The sequence below is a fragment of the Camelus dromedarius genome, unplaced genomic scaffold, assembly GCF_036321535.1.
Source record: "Camelus dromedarius isolate mCamDro1 unplaced genomic scaffold, mCamDro1.pat HAP1_SCAFFOLD_176, whole genome shotgun sequence".
NCBI classification, from domain to species: Eukaryota; Metazoa; Chordata; class Mammalia; order Artiodactyla; family Camelidae; genus Camelus; species Camelus dromedarius.
This window is the reverse complement of record NW_026989746.1, coordinates 783,954-797,773: the sequence shown is the minus strand read 5'-3', so window position 1 is coordinate 797,773 and position 13,820 is coordinate 783,954. Positions and strand designations below refer to the sequence as shown.

The window sequence follows — 13,820 nt, the reverse complement described above, 5'->3', positions numbered from 1 at the left end:
GCCGACATGTAACCTTTGGAAGTAATGAACTCTCCGTCATTGTAAATATGCAGGCAGAGGCTGCCTGACCAGCTCTCTAACTGTAGCAGTGTGTGTTTACCATTGGCCAGTTGGAGCAAGCAACTTCTAACATTCTTTCAGTTTTGAATGTGGCATTTTCAGGATGGATAGTTGATAAGAATGTATTACAAAAAGCTTAACAAGAAAGAGTCCAAGATATCTCAAACCCATTGCCAGGGTTTTCTCTGCCAGACACCATCCTGAGCCTGCCATCTGTGAGCCAGGCCACAAAGACCAGTCACATGAGAATGAACACACTTTGTCCCTCCTATCTGATTTGGCATCGGGCTCAGCCATTTTCCCCATGGAATGGTCCACGCCCAGGTCTCTGACGATGGAGCTGGTCTCACAGCAGCCCTGTGAGCGCTGGTCCAGCCCTAGGGGTTCCTGCGTGAAGTTTCTCAGGACTCCAGGCTGTTCTCAGAGCTGAGTCCCCCCTAGACTAGGCCCTCGGAGCTCATCTCAGCTCCAGACTGAGCCGGAAGCTTCCGAGAGAACTCAGAGCTGAGGAAAGTCACAGGTTTTACCCAGCACTGCCGCGTCAGCAGTGCTCCAGCTGAGGGAAGTATCAGCAGCAGCAAACACACCTGAGCCGCCGCCTCATTGTTCCGCCTCATCCCTAAGCCCTCTGTGTCTGCCTGTCTGTGTCTGTCTCCCTTTCAGGACCAGCCTGGCACCGCTTCGTGCCCTGACTCCTTTCTTCTAATCTTGCCTCCCTGGCCTGTTCCGTCTACTCCAGATTAACTGAGTAACATTGAAGGGTTTTTGAAACCTAGGAACAGCCGACGTGCTAGATAAAAAGAATACAGGGCAGTTCCTTACTCAGCCACATCCCTCCTGCCCTCTCCCATTCCTACATGAGTTTTATAAATATTTTGTCAGAGAGACATTGCACTCCCAGTTGTTATCATTATCAGCCATTTCCTTATTATCTGTGGTTTACGATGCATTTGCTCCTGGGAAGTTCCCGAGATAAGGCAGACTCAGATGACTGAGCCAGTAGTTGAAGTCCACTTGTGTCAAGCCTGTTAAGAATGATCTTTGGTGGGATTTGTTGAATGTGCCAGACTGTCCAGTGAGTGGTGATGATCCCCTGCATCTGCTCCGGAGTCGGCCTCGTCCCCTCCTTTGCTCTGTTCTCATTTATCTCTCTTCAGCAGGTGAACCAGTGATCTGTATTTCTATGATACGTAAAATACTTCTTATTTCACGGTAGAATTTGGGGGCTGCTGTGAAAGCGCATATGTTTTAAGTGTGAATTGAGTCAGAGGTTTAAACTTAAAGCCCCCTTGATTTAGAATCAGAAATTAGTATGATGGAAGGAGGGTATAACTCAGTGGTAGAGTGAATGCCTTGCATGCATGAGGTACTGGGTTCAATCCCCAATGCCTCCATTTAAAAAACAAATAAATAAACCTATTTATGCCCCACCAAAAAACAAAGAAAAAAGAAATTAACATGAGGATGAAGCTACAGAGTGAATATGTGTGTCTTCTGAAACTACCTTCTGTCTTTCTACAGGAAATTCTACGGAGAGAAGGTCGGAATCTACTTTGCTTGGGCTGGGCTATTACATTCAGATGCTCCTCCTGGCAGCAGTCGTGGGGGTGACTTGCTTTCTGTATGTATATTTTAATCAAAATAACTGTACTTAGAGGTAACTTCTCTTTATTCCTTGTTACCGTGCTTACTTAACTTAGAATGACATTCTCCAGGAGCATCCACGTTGCTGCAAATGGCCCTATATTGTCAGTTTTTATAGCCGAGTGGTTTTCCATTGTATAAATATACCACTTCTTTAGCCAGTCATCCGTTGATGGACATTTAGGCTATCTCCATGTCTTGGCTATTGTAAATAGTGCTGCTATGTATATTGGGGTTGCAGCTGTCATCCTGAAGTAGGGTTCCTTCAGGATATATGCACAGGAGTGGGATTCCTGTGTCATATGGCAATTCTATTCCTAGTCTTTTGAGGAAACTCAATACTGTTTCCACAGTGGCTGCACCAAACTGCATTCCCACCAGAAGTGTCGGAGGTTTCCCTTTGTCCACAGCCTCTCTAGCATATGTCATTTGTGGATTTTTGAATGATGGCCATTCTGACTGGTTTGAGGTGATACCTCATTGTACTTTTGATTTGCATTTCTCTGATAATTAGTGATATTGAGCATTTTTTCATGTGCCCATTGATCATTTGTATATCTTCCTTGGAGAATTGCTTGTTTTGGTCTTCTGCCTATGTTTGGATTGGGTTATTTGGTTGTTTCTTAGTAAGTCATATGAGCTGCTTATATATTCTGGAGATCAAGCCTTTGTTAGTTTCATTTGCAAAAATGTTCTCCCATTCTGTAAGTTGTATTTTGTTTTACTTAAGGTGTCCTTTGCTGTGCAGAAGCTTGTAAGTTTCATTAGGTCCCATTTGTTTATTCTTGCTTTTATTTCTATTGCTTGGGTAGACTGCCCTAGGGGAAGATTTCTGAGATGTATGTCAGGTATTTTGCCTGTATTTTCTCCTAGGAGGTTTATTGTATCTTGTCTTATGTTTATCTTGCTGAAGAGACTATCTTTATTCCATTGTATATTCTTGCCTCCTTTGTTGAATATTAGTTGACCAAAAGTATTTGGGCTCATTTCTGGGCTCTCTATTCTGTTCCATTTGGCTGTATGTCTGTTTTTGTACTAATACCATGCTGTCTTGACGACTGTAACTCTATAGTATTGTCTCAAGTCTGGGACAGTTATTTTTCCAGCCTCTTTCTTTTTTTCTTAAGTTATTCCCTGGAAATTCTATGTCTTTGATGGTTCCATATAAATTTTATTGTGATTTGTTCTAGTTCTATGTAATATGTCCAGGATAATTTGGTAGGGATTGCATTAAATCTGTAGATTGCCTTGGGCAGTGTGACCAATTTAACAATATTGATTCTTGCAATCCAAGAGCTTGGGATACCTTTCCATTTTTTAATGTCTTCTTTAATTTCCTTCACCAATGGTTTATAGTTTTCTGTGTATAATTCTCTCACGTCTGTGGTTAGATTTATTCCTAGATATTTTATTACTTTGGGTGCTATTTTAAAGGGGATTGTTTCTTTACTTTCTTTTTCTGTTGACTCATCATTTGTGTAAAGAAATGCAACTGATTTTTGAACATTAATCTTGTAACCTGCTACTTTGCTAAATTCTTCGATCAGCTCTAGTAGTTTTTGTGTGGACCTTTTATGGTTTTCTATATATATTGTCGTGTCATCTGCATATAGTGACACTTTTACCTCTTCTTTTCCAATTTAGACCCCTTTTACTTCTGTTACTTGCCTGATTGCTGTGGCCAGGACTTCCAAGACTATGTTGAATAGGAGTGGTGATAGTGGGAATCCTTGACTTGTCCCAGATTTTAGTGGGAATCTTTTGAGGTTTTCATCGTTGAGTGCTATGCTGGCTGTAGGTTTGTCATCTATAGCTTTTATGATGTTGAGATATGTTCCCTCAATACCCACTTTGGTGAGAATTTTTATCATAAATGGGTGTTGAATTTTATCAAAAGTTTTCTGCATCTATTGAGATGATCATGTGGTTTTTGTCCTTTCTCTTGTTGATGTGAAGTATTTCATTGATTGATTTTCATATGTTGAACCACCCTTGTGTCCCTGAGATGAACCCCACTTGAGCATGATGTATTATCTTTTTTATGTGCTGTTGGATTTTATTTACTAGTATTTTGGTAAGGACTTTTTTCATCTGTGTTCATCAGTGATATTAGTCTGTAATTCTCTTTTTTGGTGGTGTCTTTGCCTGGTTTTGGTATCAGGGTAATAGTGGCTTCATAGAATGAGTTTGGGAATATTCCTTCTTTTCAATCTTCTGGAAGAGTTTGAGAAGGACTGGTATGAGTTCTTCTTTGTATGTGTGGTAGAACTCCCCGGTGAAGCTGTCCAGTCCTGGACTTTTATTTGTAGGGAGGTTTTTTATTGTTAATTCAATTTCATTCCTAGTGATCCATTTGTTCAAGTGGATAGTTTCTTCTTGATTCAGTCTTAGTTGACTGTATGTTTCCAGAAACTTGTCCATCTCCACTAGGTTATCCATTTTTTTCCATGTAGTTTGTCATGATATTCTCATATGATATTCTGTATTTCTATGTTATTTGTTGTAATTTCTCCATTTTCCTTTCTTATTTTGCAAATTTGTGCTCTCTCTTTATTCTTCTTTGTGATTACGGCCAGAGGATTTTCGATTTTATTTATTCTTTCAAAAAACTAGCTTTTGGTTTGATTGATTATTTTCTCTATTTTTTTAATCTTTATTTTATTTATTTCCTCCATGATCTTTATTATTTCCTTCCTTCTGCTGACTTTTGTGTGTTTTTGCTCTTCTGTTTCTAGTTCTTTCAGCTGGTGGGTTAGATTGTTTATTTGGTATTGTTCTTCTTTTTTGAGGAAGGCCTGCATTACCCTAAACTTTCCTCTTAGCACTGCTTTTGCTGTGTCCCATATGTTTTGTGTGGTTGTGTTTTCATTTTCATTTGTCTCAAGGTATTCTTTAATTTCAACTTTGATTACATCATTGACCCATTGGTTTTCTAATAGCATGTTGTTTAATCTCAATGCTTTCCTTTCTTTCTCCTTTGTTTCTCTGAAGTTGATTTCTAGTTTCCATGGCATTGTGGTCAGAAAAGATTCTTGAGATAATTTCTATCTTCTTAAAATTGTTGAGGCTTCTTTTGTGACTAAGTACATGATCAATCCTAGAAAATGTTCCACACACATTTTAAGAGATTGTTTATTCTGTTATGGGGGATTGTAATGCTCTGAAAATATCCACTAAATCCAATTATTCTCTTGTATCATTTAATTTCTCTGTTGCCTTTTTTATTTTCTGTCTGGAAGATCTGTCTAGTGATGTTAATGTGGTGTTAAAATTTCTGACAATGATTGTATTCCCATCAATTTCCCCCTTTATCTCTGTTAGTAGTTGTTTAATGTACTTAGGTGCTCATGTTGGGTGCATATATATTAATGATTGTAATATCTTCATCTTGTATTGATCCTTTAATCATTATAAAATGTCTTTATTTATCTTTCTTTATGGCCCTTGTTTTAAAGTCTATTTTGTCTGAAATCAATACTGCTACACCTGCTTTTATGGCATTTCCATTTGCATGGAATATCCTTTTCCGTCCATTCACTCTCAATCTATATGTGTCCTTCTCCCTAAAGTGTGTCTCTTGTATGCAGTGTATTGAAGGTTCTTGCTTTATTATCCAGTCTGCTACTATGTCTTTTGACTGGAGCATTTAGACCATTAACATTTACAGTAATTAATGATAGATGAGAGTTTATTGCTATTTTCAATTTATTTTTGCAGTTGATTTGGTATTTCTTCTTGGTTCCTTTCTTCTTCCTTTTGTGGTATGGTAATTTTCCTTTGTATTGTATTTAGTTTTTGTGACTCACTTGTAAGTTTTTGGCTTGTGATTACACTTTTTTGTAAGTCTGTTAACCAATTACTGTAACTGTGTGTACTAAACAGATATTAATGTAATCTCAAACCCATCCTACTGAGAACAAGATTTAAAAAAAAAAAAGAAGAAGAAAGGAAAAATACTCTCACAGTCATGAATTCTCATTTCTGTAGCATCCTGCTTCTTTTCTATTTAGAGTAGACCTTTCAATATTTCTTTTAGCATGGGTTTAGTGTTGCTAAATTCTTTTAGTATTTGCTTCTCTGTGAAATTCTTTATCTCTCCTTCTATTCTAAAGGATAGCCTTGCTGGAGCAAGTATCCTAGGCTGCATCTTTTTTTTTTCATTCAGGACTTTGAATATATCTTGCCACTCCCTTCTGGCCTGTAGTGTTTCTGTAGAGAAATCAGCTGAGAGCCTTCTCTTGTAACTCACTCTTTGTTTTTCTCTTGCTGCCTTTAGGAACATTTCTTTATCCTTCAGTCTGGCCATCTTGATTTATGATATATCTTGGCGTGTTTCTCTTTGGGCTCTTCCTGTTTGGGACCCTCTGATCCTCCTGTGCTTGGGTGTCTGATTCCTTCTTTAAGTTTGGGAAGTTTTCAGTCATGATTTCTTTAATTACCTTTTCCATCCCCTTTGTTCTTTCTTCCCCTTCTGGTACCCCTATTATGCATAGATTGGCATGCTTTATATTATCCCATAGGTTCCTTATATTGTTTTCATTGTTTTATATTTGTTTTTCTCTCAGCTGTTCTGATTGGGTGCTTTCTGTTGTCCTGTCTTCTAGGTCACTTATTCGTTCTGCTGCATTATCTAGCCTGCTTTGTACAGCCTTTAGGTCAGATCTCATTTCAGCCAATGAATTTACCAATTCTACTTGGCTCTTCTTTATAGCTTCTATTTTGTTTTTGATATATTTTATGTCTCTAAAGACTATCTCTTTTAGTTCCTTCAGTAATTTGATCACTTCTTTTTTGAAATCTTGATCTAGTAGGCCATCAATGTCTATTTTATTGATCGTTCTTTGAGGGGATTTCTCTTGCTATTTTAATTGGCAGGACTTCCTCTGCTTCTTCATTCTGCTCATATCTCTCTGGCCCTGTGGCTTTTGGAGTATCAGTTATCTATTGTGGTCCTTAAAGGAGTTTATTTATTTATCTATCTAAAGCCTATGTGGGAATAAAACTTAAAAGAGAGAGAGAGAGAATTTTAAAAGAATGGAGGAAAAGAAGGTTTGAAAAGAGTGTATAATCAATAATAGAAGAGCAAGTTGAAGCAGAATAGCAATCGAGTTGAGATATCTTTTAAGAATCTTAATAAAAAGAAGAGAAAATTCAAAATACAATATTTGAAAACTGTGACTAATAAATAACAGATCAAAACCAAGAGAATATAAATGAAATGAGAATTGTAAACATATAGGACTGTTTAAAAATAAAGATTAAAAATGTAATAGGAATAAAACAGATATAAAAAGATTTTAAAAACAAAGATGTGTTCTCCTAGAGACTGTGTGCTCTTAATGGTTTTATTGAGAGGCCTTTGTGTCTTCGCCCTGTTTCACAAACTCACCTTGCTCTGTTTGCCCCCTTGTCTGTGCTGCTCACAGTGTCTTTCGGCAAGAAGATTGCACCCCTCCAACACTGGGTCAGGTGATCCTTTCCTTTGTGGTGGGTGGGTGGGTCACTCCCCCTCCAGATGCTGCAGTCAGTGCTGGGCCAGTTGCTCCATATGTGGGCTCAGCTTCAAAAGTAACAGCTTTATGGAGATATAATTCACATACAATAAAATGCAGCCTTTGAAATTGTGCATTAGGATTTTAAGTACATTTCAGTGTTTTGTAGCCATCACTCCCAAAAAGAACCAGTACCCTTTAGTAAGTCACTCCCTAAACTTCCTTTCCCTTAGACCCCAGCAGCCACCACTCTACTTTCTGTCTCTACGGATTTGCCTGTTCTGGGCATTTCATATAAGTAGAACCATACAGTATGCTGCCTATTTTGATTGTCGTCTTTCATTTAGTGTGACGTTGTCAAGGCTCATCCATGGTGTAGCATATATCAGTACCCAAAGTCCTTTTTGTGTTCAAATAATATGCCATTGTTATAAATACACCACTTTGCTTATCCATCTATCAGTTGATGATGAATAATTCTGCTGTAAATGCTCATGGACAAGTTTTTGTGTGAACACATATTTTCAGTTCTTCTCAGGATATATCAAAAAATGGAATTGCTGGGATGTATTCTACTTTTAACATTTTGAGGAATTGCTAAAGTAGTTTTTAAAGTGACTGCACCATTTTATATTTCCAGTAGTAATGTATGAGGAGTCCAGTTTCTCCAAATCCTCATCAACACTTTTTATTACCGAGTTTATAGATACATATTTATATATCATATATCATATATATTTGTCATCCTATTTGGTATGAAGTGGCATGTCATTGTGCTTTTGATTTCTGTTTCCCTAATGCCTACTGATGTTGAACATCTTTTTATGTGCTTATTTCCCATTCGTATGTCTTCTTTGGAGAAACATCTATTCAAATTCTTTGCCCATTTTAATTGTATTTGTCTTTGTATTTTCATGTTTTAAGTCTCCTTTGTCTATTCTGGATAAAAAGTCCCTTATCAGGGAAAATATTGGAAATATTTTCACCCATTCTGTGGATTGTCCTCTTACTTTGTTGATGAAGTCCTTTGAAGCACAGAAGTGTTTAATTTTACTGAAGTCCAGTTCACTTGATATATTTTCTTTTGTTGTTTGTGCTTTTGCTGTCATATCTTAGAAGTATTTGTACTTCAAAATCCTGAAGATTTTCTCATTGTTCATTTTCTAAAAGTTTTATAATTTCAGGTCTGTGATTTATTTTGAGTTAATTTTCATAAATGGTGTTAAGGTAAAAGTTCAGTTTTCTTTCTTTCCAGGTGTATGTTCAGGTGTCCCAGCATCATTTTTGTAAAAATTACTTTTTTCCCGTTGGATTGTCATGGAACCTTTACGAAAAATTAACTGGCTACATGTAAGAGTTTGTTTATGGACTCTCAGTTCTTTTCTCTCAATCTATTTGTGTGTCCCTTATGCAAGTACCACACTGTATGGATTACCATTTTGTTACTGAGTTTTGAATTTGGAAACTTCAAAACTTTGTTCTTTTTCAAGATTGTTTTGACTATTCTGGGTATCTTGCATTTCCATAGTTTTAGGAACAGTTTGCTCATTTCTCCCAAAAAGCCAGATTTGCATTGAATCTATAGGTCATTTTGAGGACAAATGCCATCCTAACAATGATAAGGCTTCTGATCCATGAACACAGAAGAGCTTTCCATTTATTTTAGGTCATTTTTAACTTCTATCAGTAGTATTTTAGTTTTCAATATACAAGTTTCAGACATTTTCCTCAGTATTCCACAAATTTTTCTTAATATTCCTAAGTATTTTATTCTTTTTGATGCTATTGTAAATGAAAATGTTTCCTACATTTTATTTTTAGATTATTCACTGCTGTTGTATAGAAATATAATTACTTTTTTATATATCGATTTGTGTCTTACAATTTTGGTCAAACTATGTTGTTAATTCTAATAGTTTTTTTTTTCTCTCTCTCTCTCTCTTTTTTCTTTGTGGATTCCTTGTGATTTCAATGTATAATATCATGTCATCTGGAATTGAAATAGTTTTATTTCTTTCTTTCTAATCTAGAGGCTTTATTTTCTTTGTCTGTTTGCTTTGACTAGAACCTCTAGTACAATGTTGATTTTGGGAGGAAATAATTCAGTCTTTCACCATTATGTATGATCTTTGCTCCAGGTTTTTCATAGATGTTCTCTGTCAAGTTGAGGAAGTTCCCTTCTATTCCTAGTTTTTATCTATTATTCTATTAATATGGCATATTACATGAATTGACTTTTGTATGTTGAAATGCCTTTGCATACCTGGATACATCCCACTGAATTGTGGTCTATTTTATATGTTACTGGATTGGATTTGCTTTTATTCTGTTGAGGACTTTTGCATTTATATCCATAAGAGATAGTCTTTAGTTTTCTTGTGACGCCTTTGTCTGGTTTTGGTATCAGTGTGATACTCGTGTCATTGAATGAATTGGGAAGTGTGCCCACCTCTTTATTTTTAGACGAGTTTGTGAAGCATTTTTTTGTTTGTTTGTTTTTTGTTTTTGTTTTTTCTTTAAGTAGTTGATGGAATTCACCAGCAAAGCCATACTGGCCTAGCATTTCCTTGTGGGAATGTTTTGGATTACTGTTTCAGTCACTACTTATTGTAGGATTATTTGAGTTTTCTATCTCTCCTTGAATTAGATTTAGTCACATATCCTTCTAGAAATTTATCCATTTCATCTAGATTATCTCATTTATTGGCTATACAAGTATTCATGGTATTCCCTTATATTCCTTGTTATTTTTGTTAGGGCAGTAGTGACATCCTTCCTTTCATTTCTCATCTTAGTAATTTGAACCTTCTCTCTTTTTTTCTTCAGTATTAGCTAAAAATTTGTCAATTTTCTTGATCTTTTCAAAGAACCAACTTTTCTTTTTGTTGATTATTCTCTGTTATTCATCTATTCTCTATTCCATTTATTTCTGCCTTTACTATTTTGATTAGAATATTTAATTCATTTACATTAATGTAATTTCTTATCAGGTTGAAGTTACATCTGCTATCTGCTTTCTATATGACTTTTTATTTCCCCAATGCTCTATTACTACACTTTTTTGTACAAAGTAGGCATTTTCAAGTGTGCCATTTTAATTTGTTGTTTATTTTATCTTTTTCTTCTCCTCCTCCTCCTCCTCTTCCTCCTCCTCCTTCTCCTCCATTGCCCTGGAGATTATTATTAACATATTGTTTTAAAGCAATCTTATTCACATGAATGCCAACTTAATTTCAATAGTACACAAAAACTTTGCTTTGATAACAATCTTTTCCCTCCCCCTCCTCATGCTGTCACTGTCATACAAGTTACACCTTTATGCATTTATAAGTGCATCTACACTGTTTCATAAGTATTGTTTTATGTAGTTGTCTTTTACATCAAATAGAAGAAAACACGTACATGTAATACTGTATTTATACTGTTTTATTTTCTTACTCATGTAGTAGTGCTCTTTATTTTTCAAGTGAGTGTCTTTTCATTTACACCTGCTGGACTATCCTTAGTATTTCTTGTAGGGCAGGCCTGCTAGCAATTGATCCTTTCAGATTTTGTAGGAGTGTGTTAATTTCTTCTTTTTTTTTTTTTTGAAGAATCATTTTGTTGGCTATAAAATACTTGGTGACAGTATTTTCCTTTTATCACTTTGACGATACCATCCCACTGCCTTCTGGTCTCCATGGTTTTTGATGAGAAATCAACTGTCTTACTGAGGAGCCTTTGAATATGTTGAGCCTCTTTTCTCTTTCTGCTGTCAAGATTCTTTGTTCTTCTCTTTTGACACACTTAGTCTGATGTGCCTATTTTCGATGTCTCTACGTTCATACCACGTGGAGTTTGTTGAGCTGCTGGGATGTACAAATTAATGTTTTCATCAAATTTGGGAAGTTTTCAGCCATTATTTCTTTATATATTTTTTCTACCCCTTCTTTTCTCTCCTTCCTTCTGGCGCTCATATTATATGTGTATTGGTATTGTTGATGGTGTCCAACCTATCTCTGACACAGTGTTTATTTTTTTTCATTCCTTTTTCTTTCTGTTCCACAGACTGGATAATCTCAGTAGTTTTAAATTAACTGACTTTTTCTTCAACAAGTTCATATCTACAGAGAAATCTCTTATTGAATTTTTCATTTTAGTCATTATATTTGTATCTCTAGAATGTCCAGTTGGTTTTTAATGTAAATTTTATCTATTGATATTCTCTGTACAATGAGATGTTCACATACTTAAATTCTTTAGGCATGGTTTCGGTTAGCTCTTTAATCATATGTGTAATTCCTTATTTATGTCTTTGTCTAGTAAGTCCAGTGTCTGGGTTTCCTCAGGGAGTTTCTATTGACTACTTTCTCCCCTGTGTTATGGCCAAACTTTTCTGTTTCTTTGTACATCTTGTAATTTTCTGTTGAAAATTGGACATTTAAAATATTACAATATGGCAGATCTGAAAGCCAGATTTTCCTCATCTCCAGGGTTTATCGTTGCTTCCATTGTCATTGCTGCTGCAGCTATTTATGTAGTTACTTTCCTGAACAAATTCTGTAAAGTCTGTATTCTTTATCATGCATGGCCATGAGATCTGTATGTGTGCAGAAAGCCTAGTTGTCATCACTGTAATAATGATTGGACAGTGAATTCTTTCAATGCCTGGAGCCAATCGTTTGAGCTGTTGCCAGGTGGCTGTGTGCCTGCGTGCTGAGGGAAGCCCTCAGCACCGGCAGGCAGTCTGCAGCTATTCTGTAGACTTTAGTTCTTGCTTATGCAGAACCTCAAGTTCAGCCAGAGTTGAAGGCTTAAGATTTTCTCAGATCTTTCCTTGCCATATGCCACACATGTGTACGGACTTCTACAATTCTCAGAATTTTTTGGAGCTATTTAACCCTACCTCCAACCCCAGAAAGTCTCAATACTCAATTTTGCCTTCTAAGTTTCCTAGTCAGCATCTAATTAGCCTGTACTGGTACCACTGCCTCATGCAGTTGTAAAGTTACTCACTGCTGATTGTTTTCCACAAACACTCTGGGGACAGGCTGTTTGCACAGCATGAGTTTGAGATAGGTGAATTAGTGACAGCTCTCTGGGGGCGGATTTTTTGGGTAACTTCAAATCACTTCTGCCTCTTCCTTGATTGTGAGACTGTTGCTTTCAAAGGCCACCATTTTGGTGAGGATACGGGGATGGGGGTAGTTCAAGTTACGATATGACAAACCTGACTATCTTTATGGAGATTTAGCTGTTATTTTTTCTCAAATAAACATTCCCCTTATTGCTGGAAGCCTTGGTTAAATTTCCAGAGTTCTGCAGAGGTTAATTTTAACAAATTTTGCCATTGTCATTGCTTAACAGAGGAGTAAGTTTTCCAAGATTTTTACTCAGATATTGTAGAAGTGTATCCCATTTGCATTTGTTTTTAACTGAGTTACTTGCAAGAGTAACTAATTCTACAGCTCCAGCCCCATTCACATAAGAGTCCATCTGCATGGCTTCTCCTACAGGGAGAAGTGTGCAACCTGTTGTCCGTTTGTTGTTTTACTTATTAAAGTGTAGGGGTTTTTAAGAATATGCTCATGAATAGCCCTTTGTCATTTTTACACGTTACAAATCTTCCACTAGTCTGTGGCTATTTTTTTCCCTTTCTTTTAGTTGCTTTAATGAAGTTCTCAGTTTTAAGGATTTTCAGTATAGCAATATGTGGATGCTGATTACAAGGGTGAGGCATTTAACTACTGTCTAAACCTCAGTCTTTGCTCTGATTCACTGTCTAGAACATCTGAACATATCTACTGAACCCCATATACCAATGGACACTGACAGTCCTAATTAAAAAAATGCTTTTTAAGTAAAGCAAAAAATATTATCTTCGACACTGGAAAAGACAAATTTCAAATTTACTAGCTGATCTTGTTTTCTGTGATCATTAGCTACATCATGATTATAGAGCCGAGAGGCATATTGAGCTACTGATTATATTTCATCGGATTTTAGAATGTAGAACACATTTCAGGCCCACTTATAGCACCATATGTGTATCTTTAAGGATATGTACATATGATGATGTCTTTATTATAAGTACCTTATTTTATTTTAAGTACCAACTCTGTGAACCTCATTAAGGAAACCTTGGAACTGCGGGACTGAAATTTTTCACACCACCACCATCCCGTAGCATCTCTTTTGCACTTAGATGTTGTGTGGCAGAGTATTTTTCTGCTCCCTAGGAATGATCAATGTTGAAGGGGGAAAAAAATCCCTCCTCTAATAAATAAAGTCCAAATCACATATTTATCTGAACAATGGCCACCATTTTAGTCCACACCAATCCATCTACTCATACTGACTCAGAGTCCTTAACACAGACAATCCACAACTGTAGTCAGGGTCCTCAGCCCACGTTGTATCCCCTCCTCATTCTTTGTTGATTCTGACCTACTTTTGTCCAACACGTCCTGCCAGCCTCTTCGCTACCTTACTGCAGTTTTTAATTTTTACCTTTGAGTCCCAGGCTGTGCCTAGTGATTTCCAGAGAAACGCCAGACACCTGGCTCATCAGGAGGGGTGGGGAGGATTTCAGGAAGCTATTACCAAAACTCACTTGCAGATCAGTAAGTGGCTGTTGTGAGCATT

At 36.6% G+C, this 13,820-nt stretch overlaps 1 long non-coding RNA gene across 1 annotated transcript in view; it reads left to right on the top strand.

The window, feature by feature from the left end:
• Positions 1-13,820, top strand: part of LOC135320507 (uncharacterized) — a 50,393-nt gene that overhangs the window by 6,315 nt on the left and 30,258 nt on the right. The window contains exon 3 of the long non-coding RNA XR_010379675.1: positions 1,582-1,681. This is a non-coding gene — a long non-coding RNA (uncharacterized LOC135320507). The remainder of the gene's footprint in view (positions 1-1,581; positions 1,682-13,820) is intronic.